The sequence below is a fragment of the Carettochelys insculpta genome, chromosome 22 (genome assembly GCF_033958435.1).
Source record: "Carettochelys insculpta isolate YL-2023 chromosome 22, ASM3395843v1, whole genome shotgun sequence".
NCBI classification, from domain to species: Eukaryota; Metazoa; Chordata; order Testudines; family Carettochelyidae; genus Carettochelys; species Carettochelys insculpta.
The window spans coordinates 7,868,756-7,887,852 of record NC_134158.1 but is presented as its reverse complement, the minus strand read 5'-3'; the positions used below and the strand labels follow the sequence as shown (position 1 = coordinate 7,887,852).

General features: G+C 55.9%; 1 pseudogene; it reads right to left on the bottom strand.

Annotated features, from left to right (window-relative positions):
- Positions 1-10,612: 10,612 nt before the first annotated feature.
- LOC142024975 (butyrophilin subfamily 1 member A1-like) overlaps positions 10,613-19,097 on the bottom strand; it is a 28,428-nt pseudogene continuing 19,943 nt past the window's right edge.

Below are 19,097 nucleotides of genomic sequence, written 5' to 3'. Positions count from 1 at the left end.
TGGCCAGAACACACCACTGAAATGCTAGAGCAGTGGCCTGTACCAGACAGAGAGAAGCAAAGATGTTTAGTAGAGTCTCGGGGCCCAGCGTTAGATGTCATTTGCACCTTGAAGCCCACTAAACCTCAGGCCAGTGTAAAGGATTGTCTAGCTGCCCCACTCCTGCCTTTGGGAGTCTGGAGAACCCTGAAGACAGTTATTGTACCTTCCTTAATGCTAAGCAACACCAGGGAGAGAAGCTTTCGGTCTATACCAAAGGCTGGAGAGACTGCTACAGAGATATCATTAGGGGAGCAGTTACTGTGGAGCAGATGGACCAGGCCAGACTGGCTCAAATTGTAAGAGGAACTCAGTATTACAGCCCGATTCTACGTCATCTCGGGTTAAGAGAACAACGGGAGCACCCCCCAAGCTACTCCCAGCTGATTAAAGAGGTCAGAGAGGAGGAAACTAGGGAAGCTGCCAGTGAGTTTTTGGAAGTCCAAGTGCTTGAGCCAGCCGGCACAGCACCCCAACCAACAGCCAGTTTACTGATGGTGAACACCAGAGAAGACCTTGCTCAACAAATTCAGGTCCTGACAGGACAGATGGCTGAGTTGCAAAGCATCATTGACCAGGCTAGGATTTACAGGGATGAGAAGCCACAGGCTGTGGTGATGGAGATGTCGATATCTGGAGCCACCACCCCACCCAGGCGGAGGAGGAGAGGAGAGTTTTTCTGCTACCAGTGTTGTCAAGATGGGCACAGTGCTGCCAATTGCCAAAATGAGGAAAATTTCGGCTTAGTTTATGGGAAGCTGAGGATTAGTTGGGAAACGGCCACAGAGTTAGGAAAAAGAGCTGCCTAAGCTCACAGGAACTGGAGGCTCCCCTAGAAGAGACAGACCCACTTCAATCTCGCAAGGACTGATAGGGCCACGAGCGGAGGTCACTGTGAATATAGAAAGGATGGAATGTAGAGCTGTGCTGGATACAAGATCTCAAATGACTGTTATATTCCAGTCATTCTACCAACAAATGCTTGGGCACCTGCCTATTCAACCACTGATGGGTCTCGGTCTGTGTGGACTCAGCATGAATGCGGGATATATCATAGTGCACCTTGAGTTCCTGGAGGAGGTGGCCAGGGTAAAACAGGAAGTAGACACAGCAGCCTTAATATGCCCTGACCCCAAGGGGATCCATGATGTGTCTGTACTAATAGGCACCAGCTCCAGTCTCTTTAAGGTACTGGCGGAATACTGCAGGTGACAGGCTGGGGACCAATACCTGACCACCCTGATGATTCATACAATTTGTGCTGAAGCCGACAAGAAGATTGAGGATGCGAAACAGGAGTCACCTGCACTACCAGTGGGTGCTCTGAGGTACGCGGGCACAACTCCCTTAGTAGTGCCTGCAAGCACAGAGCGAGAGGTGCTCGCCCGGAGTACCTGGCTGACAAGCGGTGGACGAACTCTAGCCGAGGGGAGAGCAGCCAATTTAAGGTCTGCCTGAAGGAAGGCTGGTTCCCAGAGGAATCACAGTGTTACCCACTGAAGCCCAGGCGAAGGTGACTGTACTGACTGCTAATGAAACAAGTCATGACATTGTTGTGAAGCAAGGACAACAGATAGCAGACCTTTTTGAGCCCGAATCCGTGGTAAGGCCTCAGTGTGGTACTCCGGCCCCAACGATAGATCCAGAGAGATTTGACTTCGGAGATTCACCACTATCTGAAAAGTGGAAGATGCCGCTAAGCAACAAGCTTTGCAACAGATCATAGGTATTCTCACTACATGAGTGGGATGCAGGATGTGCAAAAGGGGTCGGCACTGCTGCACACACCCAGGGGACCCATTGCAGCAGGGTGTGGGTGATGCTACTTCTCTGACAACCCTGCCCAGCCCTGCGATGGGCAGGACCGAGGGGCAGGTGCCAACAGCCCTTTGGGTGCCAGCCTGGGGCTCTCATGGGTGTTGGGCTCCCAGTGTATTGTCAGAGCTGGCTGTGGCCTCACCCAGCCTGGCCACGTGTTCTGTTCCCATGTGCCCAGTGCCTAGCCAGTGTCTGCCTCACTCGCCCTGTGCTGCTGAACCAGCACAGCCATTTCCCCTGTGGGTTCATCCCCCGGCTACCAACAGCTCAGGACAGGTCACAGGCACAGCAGCAGGTGACCGGGATAGGGTGGCCACAGGGGGGCACCAGAGGTTGTGAGGTGGCCGGGCTCTGCCTGGCTGTACACAGACGGACCCTGGCTCTGCTGGCTCAGGGGTGTCCCCCTGCCATGGAGGTGTCACAGCACCACGTACAGACACATCCTGCGAGCTTTGATCTGGCCGGCTCAGGTGCAATGACGGGTGCACAGCCCCAGCTGGATGTTGGTGCCGGGCAGGCGCAGCCGTGGGGCGGATTCACCACAGAGCTCCACGCCCGCCTCTGGTTCCATGTGCACAAGAGCTCAGCCCCCAGCCCAGCCGCTGAGAGGTGTCAGACCTCACCCCTGGGGGAACCCCTCTGCTCAGTGCCCAGCTCCAGTGTCTGATATGGGAGTGGGGCAGACACATTGTAAGGGCTTTGGGGGACGGAGCGGGAGGGAACAGCCCATTTGCTCCAGGCTGCAGAGATGCTGTGAAGTAATTTCACAGGCCTCTGAATCCTGCCAGCTGCAGGCGGGAAACAGGATCCCTGTGATAGTGAAAATGCTGCACCCACCACTGAGAATTTACCGCTAAGGGAGAGCACGGGGTGAGTGTGCGCTACTGCAGAGGGGCCAGGGAGCTGCTGTGCTCAGATCCCCACAAGTACACAGCCTCATCCTGCTGGCAGCACGCCTGGGTCACGGGCCGCCCAACCGGAGCAGGTTCCTTACCTCATCCTGGAGCTCCACAGCCCCTGTCCCTGGGAACACTGCGGGGGGAAGGGCTCAGGGCAGATAAACCCAGACACCCACCTGCCACTCCACGGTTTTATTCTCCTCTTTGGACGTCAGCGCCAGGGCCTCCTCCAGCTGCTCCCTGAGATGGCCCAGGGCCCCCCGGAGCTTCTCCTGCAGGGGCATCCTGTGCGATAAACAGCCATCAGTTGCAGAGAGGGAGCTGTGTTACTCTCTAGCCGTACAAAAAGCAGTTTTGTAGCACCTGAAAGACTAACAGTTTTATTGGTTAGGTAATGAGCTTTCATAGAAGGGTAAGGGACACCTCTTCAAGCCTGAACAGAAATGAGAATACAGGATATCTGCACCTCGATACGGAGATACAGATGTACAGAGATAGATGGAGCTATAACATATATATCAGCGTTTCCCAACATAATTTGGCCATGGAACACTTTTGGGTTTGGAATATACTGACAGAACACATATATGCTGGGAGGGGGAGGGGGGTGGTATTTGATACCAGAAAATTACTGCAGGCAATACTCAAAATTTGATATAAAGGAGGTTTTTTTACATCTTTTAGTTTATAAAAAACAAAAAATAGCAGGAGAAAATCTCTTGAATGAACAACTAATGTCCTTCTGATAGCATAGGCAGCAACACTATAATTAAGGATAAAAATTAAAAATTAAGTACAAACTGGAAAAAACATCAACATGACAGCCGAAAGAAGGACAATGAATGTCATTCTTTTCCACAGAAACTGAAAGGACAATATTGTTCAAAAAACGACCAATCTTCCTTTATACTTAAAAAACATTTTTTATGAAAAAGAAACACAAAACAAATTAGATATGGAAAATTATTTTTAAATATTTTCTTTTTATAAATTTGTTATTTTTTCAGAAACCTTCTGCAAAATAAAAATAAGTCACGTCTGACTGTTTTTTTAAATGGGAAGAGTGTTTTTGCATCTCTGTTTCAGCGTGAGTAGTGTAATAACTACATTATTATGAATGCATAATATATATTAATAAATCTAATCTAAATACTATTAAAATGCCTTAGTATTTTTGACACATGCATAATTTCTTATTTTACATTTTAGAAGGACATGTATCACTAGCACTGAAATATTGTCACAAAACACCTATTCACACAGCGTGGAACACCAGTGTTCCTCAGAACAGAGTTTGAGAAACGCTGTGTTTCTGTATCTAGTGATTTCTGCACTGGGGATTGGCTGGGGGTTGCGAGCGAGGAACTGGCTGAGTATTGGCTAATCTATTTTTTCCTGGAGGAGGGGGTGAAGTCCTATATACCTGATTTGTCAGTTTTTATTGAAATTTATGTTGGAACTCTGTACTTCGAGACGTCCGTCTGTGTTAGAAATGAGATTGACCTGATGAAGTGGGTCTGTCCCACAAAATCTCATCACCAGATAAATCATTTTGTTAGTCTTTAAAATGCTGCATTTCTGCTGTTTAGTTTTGTGATGCAGAAGGAAATCAAGGCCCCTGTTAAACTCCCCCCTGCCCACAAAGGTGTCAAACTTGCAAATGAATTCCAATTCAGATGTCTCCCTTTGTAATCTGGTGGTAAAACCCTTTTGCAGCAAGATGGCCAAGATGGGGCAAGAAAAGGTCTGGATAGTGTCTCATTGCGCACGGTGCTCGCCCCTCTGGTAACCACCCCACTGCCCACAGCCCCAGTGCTCGCCCCTCTGGTAACCACCCCACTGCCCACAGCCCCAGTGCTCGCGCCTCTGGAAACCAGCCCACTGCCCACAGCCCCAGTGCTTGCCCCTCTGGTAACCACCCCACTGCCCACAGCCCCAGTGCTCGCCCCTCTGGAAACCAGCCCACTGCCCGCAGCCCCAGTGCTTGGCCCCTGGAAACCACCCCACTGCCCACAGCCCCAGTGTTCGCCCTCTGGTAATCACCCCACTGCCCACAGACCCAGTGCTCGCCCTCTGGTAACCACCCCACTGCCCACATCCCCAGTGCTCACCCCTCTGGTAACCACCCCACTGCCCACAGCCCCAGTGCTCACCCCTCTGGTAACCACCCCACTGCCCACATCCCCAGTGCTCGCCACTCTGGAAACCAGCCCACTGCGCACAGCCCCAGTGCTCGCCCCCTGGAAACCACCCCACTGCCCACAGCCCCAGTGCTCGCCCTCTGGAAACCAGGCCCCGAGAGAACTGGAAGCAGCCAGCTGTGAATGTCCATCCTTGTGCTCAGGAGGGGGATAAACCTGGGTCCTGCTGGGATGTAATGAAGCAAAGTGTAGAGCATTTCCCACCTTGTACTCCTGGGCAGCCTCCTCAATGAGAACCACCGAATGGGACTTTTGCTCCAGGGATTTCTCACACACCAAGCAAAAGGCTTCTCCATCCTCCTCCCAGAAGAATGTGAGGCGTTTCTCATGTCTCTTTTACTGATCCTCCTTTGGCCCCTTCCCTGCCTTTAGCCCCAACTCCTCGAGCTTTTGCAGGATGTTGTTCAGCCGGGCGTTGGGCTCGAACTCCCCTGTCTGGAAGTGGGGACAGGGTAGGCATCTCTCTGTGCCCCTTTCCTCACAGTACCGGGTGAGGCAGGCTCGGCAGTAGTTGTGCCCACAGGCTATAGTCACTGGCTGGCGCAGGTATCCCAGGCAGATGGAACAAATGGCATCGTCTCGTATGTCCTCTGTGGTAGCTGTGGAGGCCATGGCCGTCGGGGGACTTTCTGTTCTCCTGGCCCTTTGCTCTGCATGTGGCGGCTTGTGGTGACACTGAAGAAGAAGGGGGCGGCAGAAGGTGAGGGATGAAAATGTGGAAGTGGAACTGAAAAGAGAGGGGAGGAGAGAGGGTGGGGGAGGGACACACCCCAGGATTGGCTGGGGGGGATGACAGGGTTCGGAGGGAACGGGGAAATGGAGAGAGGAAGAAGAACAGGATTTATACATATGAAGCTGATTGTGCCTTCCTAAGTGGAGTACTTTGCATTTGTCCTTATTAAATTTCATCTGGTTTACCTCAAATCATTTCTCCAGTTTGTCCAGCTCTGTTTTAATCCTGACCCTGTCCTGTCCTGTCCTCCAGAGCAATTGCAACCCCTCCCAGCTTGGTATCATCTGCAAACTGAATAAGCGTACTCTCTACGCCCATATGTAAATCACTGATGTAAATATTGAACAGAACTGCTCCCAAAACAGATCCCTGTGGAACCCCACTTCTTATGCCCTTCCAGCATGATTGTAAACCATTACTAGCTACTCTCTCGGAATGGTTATTCAGCCAGCTATGCACCTACCTTATAGTAGCCCCATCTAGTTGTATTTACCTAGTTTATTGATAAGAAGATCGTGCGAGACTGTATCAAATGCCTTACTAAGGTCCAGGAATACTGCATCCACCACTTCTCCCTTCCTCACAAGACAAAATGTCTGTATATGGAAATGCTACAGGACACTAAGGACTCAAAGCCTGTCCCGTTTTCAACATGACATAAAGAATGCTGGTAAAGAGTTAAGCCCTCAGCGGTTTCTCTGTGGGGAGCTGGCAGGAGAGCCAATGGAGAAAGATGGGGATTTTTGAATTGAAGCAGGGGCCTGCTGAAGGAGAGTCTTTTGTGCTGGGCTGAAGCAGAAAGACTCAGACAAGATGCTAACGCAGGATGAGTAAAGCCTGTAAATACCCTGTCCATCTCCTAATTAGAGCATAGATATGGAAGCAGAAAGGAAATGTTTAGTTAAGTACAATCAGCTTATATTGTTTTGGATTTGGCGTGGCACTTCCTAGGCTGGTTGATGTATTTTTCCTCTGTACACTGTAACTTCTAAGCTGAGTACCAGAGAAGTAATTCTCTGTGCTCCAGCCAGAATGTTTTCAGTTGTTTTATTATATCCAGCAGCGAAGTACGCCTGTTTACTGGCTTCGTATTGCTCCATCTAGTGTTTACTGAATAAATTACATTCGTAAGGCAATAATTTCAATTCTGTGTGCTGGAGGCGTGTCTGTGTGATGGCTGCCGAAAGCAAGGTCAGCTCTCACTCGGCAGCCCACTCCTGTTCTTTGTTTCCAAGCAATCTCCTAAGGAAAAGGGAGAGCTTGGGGTTACCCCCAGGGAGAGAGCCAAGTGTCTCTTCCTTGGATTCAAGGGGGGCTTTGCACGTGGCAGTTGCCTCCTAGGGTCAGGGGATTTTGCATTTTGGTGCAGCTGTGCGGGGTTGTCGGGCGCTGACAGTTGGAACCGGAACGAACCGGTTTTTCCCGCCCTTTTCCCTGAGCGTTCCATCCCCTCAGGGCTGTTCACCCCCAGTTCAGGCTGTGGCAGGCTGGTCCCAGCACTGCTGCCCAGCACCGGCCTTAACACCCCCCACCCCCTGAAGCTGGAGAGGGCCCCACACCCCAGAGCTGGAGCTCAGCTTAGTGCCTTGGCCTGGCCCTGGCCCCCACAGCACCGCTCCCCCAGGGAATTGGGGGCAGGGCCGGCCCCTATGTCCTTCCCCACCCCATAGCTAGTGCCAGGGCCCCCAGTTCAGCCTGGGGCTGAACCTGGCCCCAAGAGCCGCCCCCCACCTCAAAGCTGAGGCCAGTCCCCTCCCCACCAAATTCACCCTGGGCCTCAGCCCAGTGTCATGGCCTGGCCCCAGCCCCTCTTGCTCCCTCCAGGGCTGGGCTGCTGCATGGGCTGCCCCCCCCAACCCCCCAACGGAGATGCCAGGGCTAAGCAGCATGACCCTCAACCCCCAGCCCAGCCCCCAGGGTTACCAGATATGCACTTCCCACGTTAACATGCTGCGCCTTGGAAGTTACGGATACAGACCTGCTCCATCTCAGGAGGCTGCCCTTTATTCAAAGTTCAGCCATGGTAACCCACCTGCGCCACCTTCCCACTGTGGCTGCCCCGGTCAACTCCCTGAGACCTCCCAACTCCCAGCACTCAGCCCCTCCTCTGACCGGACCCCAACACCACCGAACTCTTGGCCACTGAGTCCCCCACCCCTGGCCTGAGCCCCCCCACATCCAACCTCCTGCTGTGAGGTGTCACCTCCCACCCCTGCCACGGCTCCCCCTGCACCAAACCCCAGGCCAACACGGCACACGAACGAGAGTGAGGCACACAGAGACACTCGGTGGATCACTCTCAGGGGTTTAGCGCTACGAACTCTGCTCCCACATTTCCCAAAACACCCTCTGTGACCCGGAGCAGCGACGTTTTCCACAACAGGACGTGACACCCACCAGCAACACTGGGAAATTGGCTGGTGGCGCTGCACAGCCCAGGCAAACGGCCCTGGGGCTTGGAGCGAACCAGCAATGTCGATGATCCTGTTTACAAGACGTGCCCGGCAGGTATGTGTAAAACCCGGTGGAAATGGGAATGAGAAGAGCGCTGGGGTCGCACCTGGCGTTGCTAGAGGAAAACAATTGCTCAGTTTTGCTCCCCACTCTCCGTCATAGAAATTCAGACAGGATCACTGTTTGGCCAACAGAAGCGCTTTATTTAACATGGCCACGGGAGAAAAGGCGAGAGGGGCGTCCAGTTCTCAGCAAAAACAAAGTACAGTCGTCCTTAGATACCCCATGCAACAATAGCTCCGTTATGGGCTGCACAGATACGGAAACTTGAATCTTCTGGCACAAGTCAGTCTTGCAGTTACATGCTCATGCGGAGCTAAACACATCTTGCTCAGGCTGCTTCCTGATAAGCTGTCTTCCAAGGCCGCATTATTTTTCTCACTCAGCCTTCACCACCTCTCTTCTTCTCAGCCTCTCACTCACCCCCCTTCACCCCTCTTTTCCCTGCCCTGGTCAGTATACGCACCTTGCAGCAGTTTTCCATTCCTCATCGGGGGCGTGGAGCGCCCTGGCAGTCACAACCTTTATTTTATCCCAGGTTTGTGCTTTGATACTCTTTGGAAAGCCCTAGGAATGATTTAAAATGCAGGGACTTCTCCTTCCTAACGAACTTTTAATGGTTTCGTAACAATAACAAACAATGTAACAAACAGAACCCAACCTCTAATGAAACAAACACTCGGGGCCACAGCGCACTGGAGGCCGGAGCACCACTTGGGTGACTTCCAATCCCAGGTGTGTTCACACCTGGCCTCTGCCCCCTCCTTGTTCTCGGGCCTGTTGCTGGTGAAGGGCAGGGCTCAGAGTTACAAGGTGGGGGGAGATGCTCAGAAAAGCTGGACTCGCCGAGCAGCTGCTGCTCCTGGGGAATTCTGCACCACTGCCCGGGCACAGAACTAACGGCCAGAGATTTATTTAAAGCAGGAAATAGATGTGGCGGGGGGTGGGTGGGGGAAAAGCTGCAGTTCTGCCTTTCCTCCAGCTGTGGTCACTGTGGCTTCGGGACAGGAAGCAGAGCCAGGCCCTCAGGGCTGCTGGGAGGGAGGGGAGGAGTCACAGGCTGGTGCAGAAGGGCCCGTGGGGGACAGACTGGGCGTGGGCTCAGGAGCTAGTGGCAGGGAGGGGACATTAAGCTTGGGTACAAATGGGAGGGGGCTGCATAGCCACATGAGGATGGGACCTGTAAGGCTGGAGGGTCACATGAGGGTGGGAGCTCCACATAGGGCCACGGGGTGCAGGCATAGATGTGGCTGATTGTATGGGACAGGCGAAGGATCAGCCAGGGTCTGCATGGGGGAGGTTCCTCAACTTCATCAAAATCTCATATCCCTCCGCCCCCCAAACTTTTCCACGCTGGGGGGGATCTCTCAGTGGTTAGATCCTGGCTCACGTCCGTTCCGTTAGCCGGGTGCGCTCGCCGCATGCACCGGTGCCGGGAGAACGTTCCCTGCCTGGTATCCATCGGGGCCTGGCTCATTTCTATTTCTTACACACTTCTGAAGTTCTTCTCTGGAAGGCGGTGGCTGGCCATGGTGCCTTTGGAGAGCTGTGGGGTGCACCTTTGCTGGGTGCTGAGGGACTGGCTCTCTGGAGCGGGAGGGACTGACTGTGGGGTGATGGGGTTGAAATGACCTCTCACCCCAGTGTTCCAGTGTATCTGGTGGTAAGTGAGACGGGAGCGCAGAGGGGACCCTCTGGCTGCAGCCCACACTGAGCGAGTGGTGATGTAAGAGTTCAGGGTGAGGACGACTTGTGTCCAAGTCCCACTCCTGGCCTCCTTCCTCCCTCTCCAGCCAGACCAGACTGCCCAACCCCAAACTGCCCAGTTCCCCTTCCAACCAGCCAGGCCCCTGCTCCCTCCTTTGTCCTGGTTCCTGGGGAAGAAAGGGGTCACCGGGTGGCCTAGGTTCCAGAGAGCTGGGACTCCCCTTATCTACCTGGCAGAAGTCACCACACCCGAGCTCCCATGACGGCTATACATGGACGCTGGGCCTAGGGAAACTGAGGCACCCGCCTGGTGTTACTGCAGGGCACCAGGCAACACATGCAGCCTCAGCAAGGGAATGAACTCCTCACCCCGCCCCCCACCTTGCCTAGGTCTCTGTGTGGCCTCAGGTGGGAGGGGTGAGGCTGGAGTCTGGCCTCCCCCAGCCCTGAGCTCACCCGCTGCCCATGGGGTGGGAGTAATTTCGGGTGGGAGCCAGGGAATATTTTCAGACCTGACCAAGGGCTGTGCTGTTCTCCAGAGGGGGGAGGGGTCTGGACAGAGGAAGGGAGCTCGGGAGGGTGGAGGGGGGGGATTGGGTTGTGGGGTCCAGGAGGGGTCATGGGGGCAGAGAGGCAGGTTGGGTGGAGGGGTTCTGACCGGGGGCAGGGAACTGGAGTGCAGGGCACAGGAGGGCATTTGAGGATTCTGGCCTGCGGGAGGAGTGTGCAAGAGGGTGCAGGGGCTGGGGGGCGGCTGTGGTCTGGGGCAGGAGCGCTCAGAGGGGTCTGGTGCTGACCTGGCTCAGGGATTGGGGTGCAGGCGCAGGAGGGCGGCTGGGTGCAGGAGAGGATGCTGGTGTGGGGGAAGGGTGCAGGGTGCGGCAGGGAGTTATGACCGAGGGGAGAGGGGCTGCAGAGGGGCTGGTGTGTGGGGTGCAGGTGTTGACCTGAGGCAGGAGGTTGGGGTGCGGGAAGGGTGGGGGCAGGAGCATCAGGCTCTGCCCTTTACTGACCTGCCTTTGAGTCACACCCAGGGAGCTGGAAGTGGAGCTGGGGGTGGGGGAACAATTAACACATTTCCCACACTGCCCTGCCCCCCACAGCCCTGCAGCTGCTCCCCTGACTCCCTCCCCCCACAGCGCACAGGCCTGGGCACTGACGGGGGTGGGGGCAGGTGGGTGATGCCCTTATACGTCCCCATGGGAGCCGGGCTGGGGGGTGTCAGCACTGGGAGGGGCCAGTCTGTGCCGCAGGGTCCCTGTCGGGGACAGAGATTCCCTCCAGCTGCGCTGGGACGGGGCAGATTGTCAGGGGAGCCGCGTTTGTCTCCCCACAGTTGAGGCCAGGACAGAAATAAGGGCGGAGGGGCCCGGAGAAGGTGTCGGTGAAAGTGAAGAGATGGGACCTGTCAGTCACATTGTAAAATGAGACCTCGCCCGCCTCGTAGTGCAGGAAAATCCCCACCCGGCCGGGCCTGGCGCTCACGGGGAGGGGGGTCGGGGGGGAGGTGAGGGCCGAGTATTCCCCGTCCCACAGCTCCACTGCCCAGCAGCCATTCTCAGGTGAGAGTGTGACCCCCCCCCTTCCTGCTCACAGATTCCCTGCACACCCCCAGCTCCCACCAAGTCTTGTCTCCCACCTCCACCTCCCAGTAACACCTCCCGCCCGTGAGCTGCTCAGCGCCCAGCACACAGGGCCAAGAATCAAATCTCTTGGGGTTGTCGGGCAGATCCTGGCGGGTGTCTCCATCTCTCACACGTTTCCAATCCTCAGACAGGACGAGTCGGGGATTTGCCGTGTCTGGATCCAGAGTCACGTCCACTGGGGAGAGTCACAGAGTCAGTGCGGGGGCAGGTCTGGTCCCTGGGGTCAGAGAGAAATGAACCTGCGCCCCAGGGATCACTCTGGGGGTGTTGTCTGAAGGGGGTCAGGGCCCCTCTGCCTGAGAGGAGACACTGAGGGGGGAGGGCAGAGAGAGCGGGGGAGGGGCAGAGACCGGCTGACAGTTGGAGAGGAGAGGGGAGGGGCAGGTGATGGGGGGGTGAAGGCAGAAGGGAGGGGCAGGTAGTGGAGAGGGAAGGGGCAGGTGAAGAGGGAGGGTGAAGGGGAGGGGGGCAGGTGAAGGGAAGTGGTGAAGGTGGAGAAGGGACGGTCAGGTGAAGGGGAGGGTTGAAAGGGAGAAGGGAGGGGCAGGTGGTGGAGAGGGGAGGAGCAGGTGGAGAAGGGAGGGGCAGGTGAAGAAGGAGGGTGAGGGGGGGCAGGTGAAAAGAAGGGGTGAGGGGAGAGGGAAGGGGCAGGTGATAGGGGGTGAAGGTGGAGAGGGGAAGGGCAGGTGAAGGGGAAGGATGAAGAGGAGAGGGGAGGGACAAGTGATTGGGGGTGAAGGGGAGAAGGGAGGTGCAGGTGAAGAGGGAGGGTGAAGGGGAGGGGAGGTGAAAAGGGATGGTGAGAGGCAGAGGGGAGGGGCAGATGAAGGGGAGGGGTGAATGGGAGAAGGGAGGGGTAGGATGGGGGTGAAGGGGAGGGGTAGATGGGGGGTGAAGGGGAGAGGGGAGGGGCAGGTGAAGGGGAGGGGTGAAGGTGGAGGGGGGAAGGTGAAGAGGGAGGGTGAAGGGCAGAGGGGAGGGTCAGGTGATGAAGGGGGGGAAGGTGGAGAGGGGAGGGGCAGGTGAAGAGGAGGGGTGAAGGGGAGAAGGGAGAGGCAGGTGATGGGGAGGGGTGAAGGGCAGAGGGGAGGGGCAGGTGAAGGGAGGGGTGAAGGGGAGAAGGGAGAGGCAGGTGATGGAGAGGGGTGAAGGGGAAAAGGGAGGGTCAGGTAATGGGGAGGGGTGAAGGAGAAAGGGAAGGGTCCGGTGATGGGGAGGGGTGAAGGGGAGAAGGGAGGGGCAGGTGATGGAGAGGGATGAAGGTGGAGATGGGAGGAGAAGGTGTAGGGGAGGGTTGGAGGTGGAAGGGGAGGGGCAGGTGAAGAGGAAGGGTGAAGGTGGAGGGGGCAGGTGATGGGGAGGGTGAAGGTGGAGAGGGAAGAGGCAGGTGAAGAGGTGTGAAGGGGAAAGGGTACGGTCAGGTGATGGGGGGGTGAAGGTGCAGAGGGGAGGGGCAGGTGATGGGAGAGAGGTGAAGGGGAGAAGGAAGGGGCAGGTGATGGGGGGTGAGCGTGGAGATGGGAGGGGCAGTTGAAGGGGAGGGGGGAAGGTGGAGAGGGAAGGGGCAGGTGAAGGGGAGGGGTGAAGGGGAAGGGTTAATGGGAGAGGGGAGGGGCAGGTGATGGAGGGGTGAAATAGAAAAGGGAGGGGCAGGTGATAGGGAGGGGTGAAGGGAAAAAAGGAGGGGGAGGTGATGGGAAGGGGTGAAGGTGGAGAGGTGAGGGTCAGGTGAAGGGGGGTGAAGGGGAGAGGAGGGGGCAGGTGAAAAAGGAGGGTGAAGGGCAGAGTGGAAGGGCAGCTGATGGGGAGGGGTGAAGGTGGAAGAGGGAGGGGCAGGTTATGGGGAGGGTGAAGGGGAAAAGGGTGGGGCAGGTGGTGGAGAGGGGAGGGGCAGGTGAAGAGGGTGGGTGAAGGGGAGGGGGGCAGGTGAAGGAAAGGGGTGAAGGTGGAGAATGGAGGGGCAGGTGATGGGGAGGGTGAAGGGGAGAAGGGAGGGGCAGGAGAAGAGGGAGGGTGAAGGGCAGAGGGGAGGGGCAGGCGGTGGAGAGGGGAGTGGCAGGTGAAGAGGGAGAGTGAAGGGGGGCAGGTGAAGGGAAGGGATGAAGGGGAGAGGAAAGGGGCAGGTGATGGGGGGTTGAAGGTGGAGAGGGGAGGGGCAGGTGAAGGGGAGGGATGGAGAGGGGAGGGGCAAGTGATGGGGAGGGGTGAAGGGGAGAAGGGAGGGGCAGGTGATGGGGAGGGGTGAAGGGGAGACAGGAGGGGCAGGTGAAGAGGGAGGAGTGAAGGGGGAGGGGAGGGGCATATGAAGGGTGGGGTGAAAGGGAGAGGGGAGGGGCAGGTGATGGGGAGGGGTGAAGGGAAGAAGGGGGAAAGGTGATGGGGAGGGGTGTAGAGGGGACGGGCAGGTGAACAGGAGGGGTGAAGGGGAAAGGGAGGGGTAGGTGATGGGGAGGGGTGAAGGTGGAGAGGGGAGGGGTAGGTGATGGGGGGTGAAGGTGGAGAGGGGAGGGGCAGGTCATGGGGAGGGGTAAAGGGGAAAGGGAAGTGTCAGGTGATGGGGAGGCGTGAAGGGGGTAAGGGTGGGGTAGGTGATGGGGAGGGATGAAGGTGGAGAGGGGAGGGGCAGGTGAAGGGGAGGGGTGAAGATGGGGGTGGCAAGTGATGGGGAGGGGTGAAAGGGAGAAGGGAAGGGCAGGTGATGGAGAGGGGTGAAGGTGAAGATGGCAGGGGAGGTGAAGGGGAGGGGTGAAGGTGGAGATGGGAGGGGCAGGTGATGGGGGGCAGGTGAAAGGGAGGGGTGAAGGTGGAGCAGGGAGTGGGAGGGTGAACGGTAGAAGGGAGGGGTAGGTGATGGGGAGGGGTGAAGGTGGAGAGGGAAGGGACAGGTGATGGGGAGCAGGGAGAGGCAGGTGATGAGGGGTGATGGTGGAGAGGGGAGGGGCAGGTGGTGGAGAGGGGCAGGGCAGGTGAAGAGGGAGGGTGAAGGGGAGGGGGGAGGTGAAGGGGAGGGGTGAAAGTGGAGAGGGAGGGGGCAGGTGATGAGGGGGTGAAGGTGGATAGGGGAGGAGCAGGTGAAAGGGAGGGGTGAAGGTGAAGGGGGCAGGTGAAGAGGGAGGGTGAAGGGCAGAGGGGAGGCTCAGGTAAAGGGAGGAGTGAAGGTGGAGAGGGGAGGGGCAGGTGGAGGGGAGGGCTGAAGAGGAGAGGGGAGGCGCAGGTGAAGGGGGGGTGAAGGGGAGAGGAGAGGTGCAGATGAAGGGGGAAGGTGAAAGGGAGAGGGGAGGGGCAAGTGATGGGGAGTGGTGAAGGGGAGAAGGGAGGGGCAGGTGATGCGAAGGGGTGAAGGGGAGAGAGGGGGCAGGTGATGGGGAGGGGTGAAGGTGGAGATGGGAGGGGCAGGTGAAGGGAGGGGTGAAGGTGGAGAGGGGAGGGGCAGGTGATGGGGAGGGGTGAAGGTGGAGAGGGGAGGGGCAGATGAAGAGGGAGGATGAAGGGCAGAGGGGAGGGGCAGGTGAAGGGAGTGGTGAAGGTGGAGAGGGGAGGGGCAGGTGAAGAGGGAGGATGAAGGGCAGAGGGGAGGGGCAGGTGAAGGGAGTGGTGAAGGTGGAGAGGGGAGGGGCAGGTGAAGGGGAGGGGTGACAAGGAGAGGGGAGGGGCAGGTGAAGGGGAGGGGTGAAAGTGGAGATGGGAGGAGCAGGTGATGGGGAGGGGTGAAGGTGGAGAGTGGAGGGGCAGGTGATGGGCAGGGGTGAAGGGGAGAGGGGAGGGGTAGGTGATGGGGAGGGGTGAAGGGGAGAGGGAAGGGGCAGGTGAAGGGAAAGGCTGAAGGGGGAGGGGGCAGGTGATGGGGGGGTGAAGGAGAGGGGGCAGAGCAGGTGATGGGGAGGGGTGAAGGGGAGAGGGGAGGGGCAAGTGATGGAGGGGTGAAGGGGAGAGGGGAGGGGCAGGTGATGAGGAGGGGTGAAGGTGGAGAGGGGAGGGGCAGATGATTGGGAGGGGTGAAGGGAGAGGGGAGGGGCAGGTGATGAGGGGTGAAGGGTGAATGGGAGGTATATGAGAAGGCGGGGTTGGTGATTGGGGACGGGTGAAGGGGAGAGAAGGGGGCAGGTGATCGGGGAGGGGGGAAGGGCAGTGAAGGGAGGGGCAGGTTGCCACAGGGATTTCTTTAGCCCCCCCCCAATGGAGTTATACACCCCGCACCCCCGACTCCCCTCACCCCCAGTCCCAGGCAGCACTGCCTGTTCAGTGGCGGGCTGGAAACGTGAATGGAAATTGGCTGAGTCAGACCCTGTCACAGAGCAGGAGAAAACCCTTGTGCCGGGGACACAGACGGGGGAGACGGGGGACCCAGAGAAGCTCTCACCCGGCTGGTGTCTGTGCCAGTGTGGGGTGGTTGGGTCAGTGCATCGGCCGACCTGCCCCCGTCAGACGATGGGGGTGAGCAGGGGGGAGGGAGCTCTCCCTTCACCGCTCATGAGGAGCCTGGCCTGGGGGAGGCGCCAGGCCCAGACTGGACGTCCAGGAACCCTCCTGCCCTGCTGGGACCCAGCAGACGGAGCTGTGCTGCCAGGGAGCCAGTCTGACCGGTGCTGGGTTACACATCACTGCGGTAGTGATGGGGGTCAGGAAATGTCGTCTCCTTGTGCTGTTAGTAACGGGCAGCAGAGCTGCACTGAGCCGGCCTGAGTGAGGGGATCCCTCAGTGCTAATCTGTGCTGGGGCCGCCAGGCTCAGCCCCAGCACCTCTGCCACTGCAAAGGGAGCCCTGGTCACCCCCACTGAGCTGCACCCCTGCAGCAGGAAGGGTGAGTGTGTCACGTGGGTGGACTTTTATACTGGGTCTGGAAATCATTTATATTTATATTTACATGTTTATATGCCTTGTGTGGCTATCGGCCACATACATTTTTCTGTGGAGGCCATGTGAGATGTCAAGTGAAAGCTGATGACGCCCTGAATCTGCGTATGCTACATGTGTGTCTGCATCACGTACGTATGTAGGGTTACAGACTTCTAGCTCTGTAGCTGTGTGAGAAATGTTTCAGTGCTGAGGTTCACAAAGGGAGGTGGGGCTCCACCCCAGCCAGGACAATAGACTGAGCAAAGGCCCAGATGGCCAGCACCTGTTGTGTGGGTTTGGGGTTTTCCTACTGGGACTGTAACGAATGGGAACTCAGCACAGTGACCCACCTGGTCAGGTGGTTGGCCAAGGCCTGTGGAGAAGAATGGAATTTTCCCTCCGCATATGTAAAGCTGTAAGATGGGCCCTGGCAGGTATTTTCTTTGTTCTTCAGCCCTCAGGAGTTAAGCCTGGGCTGTAAGTGGTCCAGATTTTAAGCAAAGGCCACCTGGATTGATTTCTCTAGCTGTGCCCAGCACCCTGTCCTATTACAGGGTGCCATGTCCTAGTGAATAACAGAGAAAGTTTCATGAAAGAACAAGAACGTATACACTTGCTTTGTCAATTTTCATAAGGCATTTGATGGTTTAGATCAGAAAGTGACTTGGGCGGTGTTGGAGTCATACGAAGTGGAGAGCAGACTGATACGGCTGTTGAGGGATATCAATGACAATGCGGAGGCAGCGGTGAGAACATGTGGGGAGTTGGGAAGTTGGTTTAAAACAAGTAGAGGTACGAGACAAGGAGATCCTATATCGCCAAGTATCTTCATCGCCCATCTGGAGAGAGTGATGGACAAGATCAAGGAAGAGGTAGAAGGGATGTCTGTGCATGGGAAAACAATTAACAACTTGAGGTTCGCGGATGATAGAGTTATTGAGGAAGATGAGGACAAGCTAGCGAAAACAGTGCAGGTACTAAACGAAAAAGAGAAGTGGTACAGACTGATTGTGATCATCAATAAAACAAAAACAATGGTATTTGCAGATAAGGAAATAGGAAGGAAGATCAGCGTCGATGGTATTGAACTAGAAAATGTAGAGAAGTTCACATATCTGGGGAGCAACATAACGTATGATCTAGACTGTAAGGAGGAAATAGTGACTGGAATAGCGAAAGCAAGAGCGAGTTTGAAGGCAATGGATAAGATCTGGAAACGCAAAGGATTAGCTTAGGAACAAAGTGGAGCATCTGGAAAATGTGTGTCTTCAGCAGCATGTTGTACAGATGTGAGACATGGGTGATAACGAAAGATTCGAAGAAAGGAATATTGGCGTTTGAAAGGAGTTGTCATAGAAGGATTCTGAGACTCGGAGGAATGCAGAAGGTCACCAATATAGGAAGATACAGCCGAAAGAGAACCTGCTGCAGAAGGTTATAAAACGGAAGCTACAACTATTGGGGCCTATTTGCAGAATGAACCAGAAACAGAAAGTCAAGACCCTCGTATTGGGCATAATGGATGGTTGGAATAAGAGAGGCAGACCCCACAGAGAATGGATAGATGATGTAGTAGATTGGTGCAGAGCTAGTCTACAGAAACTAAGTCACTCTGCACTGGACGAGGAAAGATGGAAGGAAATAGTGAGAGAGGCATCAGACACCAACGGGCACTGAGCTCACGGTTATTGATGATGATGATGATGATGATGATAATGTCCTAGTGAAGACCTATGCGGGGAGGCTGAGGGATTTGGGCTTATTTAGTTTGCAGAAGAGAAGAGGGGCGATTTGATAGCAGCCTTCAACTTCCTAAAGGAGGGCTCTACAGAGGATTTGAGAGGGGCTGTTCTCAGTGGTGACAGATGGCAGAACAAGAAGCAATGGTCTGAAGTTACAGAAGGAGAGGAGTAGGTTGGGTATTAGGAAAAACTCTTTCCCCAGGAGGGTGGTGAAGCACTGGAATGTGTTACCTACTGAGGCAATGGAATCTCCATCCCTGGAGGTTTTTAAGTCCCAGCTTGGCAAGATCCTGGCTGGGAGGACCCAGGAGGGTGGTGAAACACTGGAATGCATTAGCTGGTTTGCTCCGGCAGTATTAAGCAGTTCTATATGCCCCTCGCCCACCCATTGAGCCAGGCTTATTGCTGTTCCAAGAGTCGAGGACAAAAGATCTGCAGCTCTCTCGAGAATCTCTCGCCATTGGCAGTTCGTGATGTATCTGAAGCTACATCTACATCACCACAGCAGATTGACCCACTTAAGCTTTGATTTCATGCATCTAGTTTGGATGTGCAAAATTGAGCTCTCAGGGGTCACAGTCAACCCTATACTCCTCACCAAGGGAGGATCAGCAGGTGTGGGTGTTAAGAACGGCTGCAGGACAGCGTGTCTGTGGCAGACAGCCCGGCCGGCACTAGCAGGTCTCCCCTTCACAGCTGTAATGACTGAGAGCTGTGTGGGACCTGGAGAGACTGGCTGAGGTCACAGGGGCTGGCGGCTGCAGCAGGAGACGGTGCTGGGACACTGGGGACGGAGCAGTAGAGTGAATAGTAACACAACAACCAACAGTGGCCAGAACGTGTGTGTGTTGGACAATGGGTCTGTGTCTGGGAAACTGCTACAAAAACATTTCCCACTAGGCCACGACATTTAAAATGCTTCATTTGCCAAGGTCTTTGTTCATAATGTCACGGCCTTGAG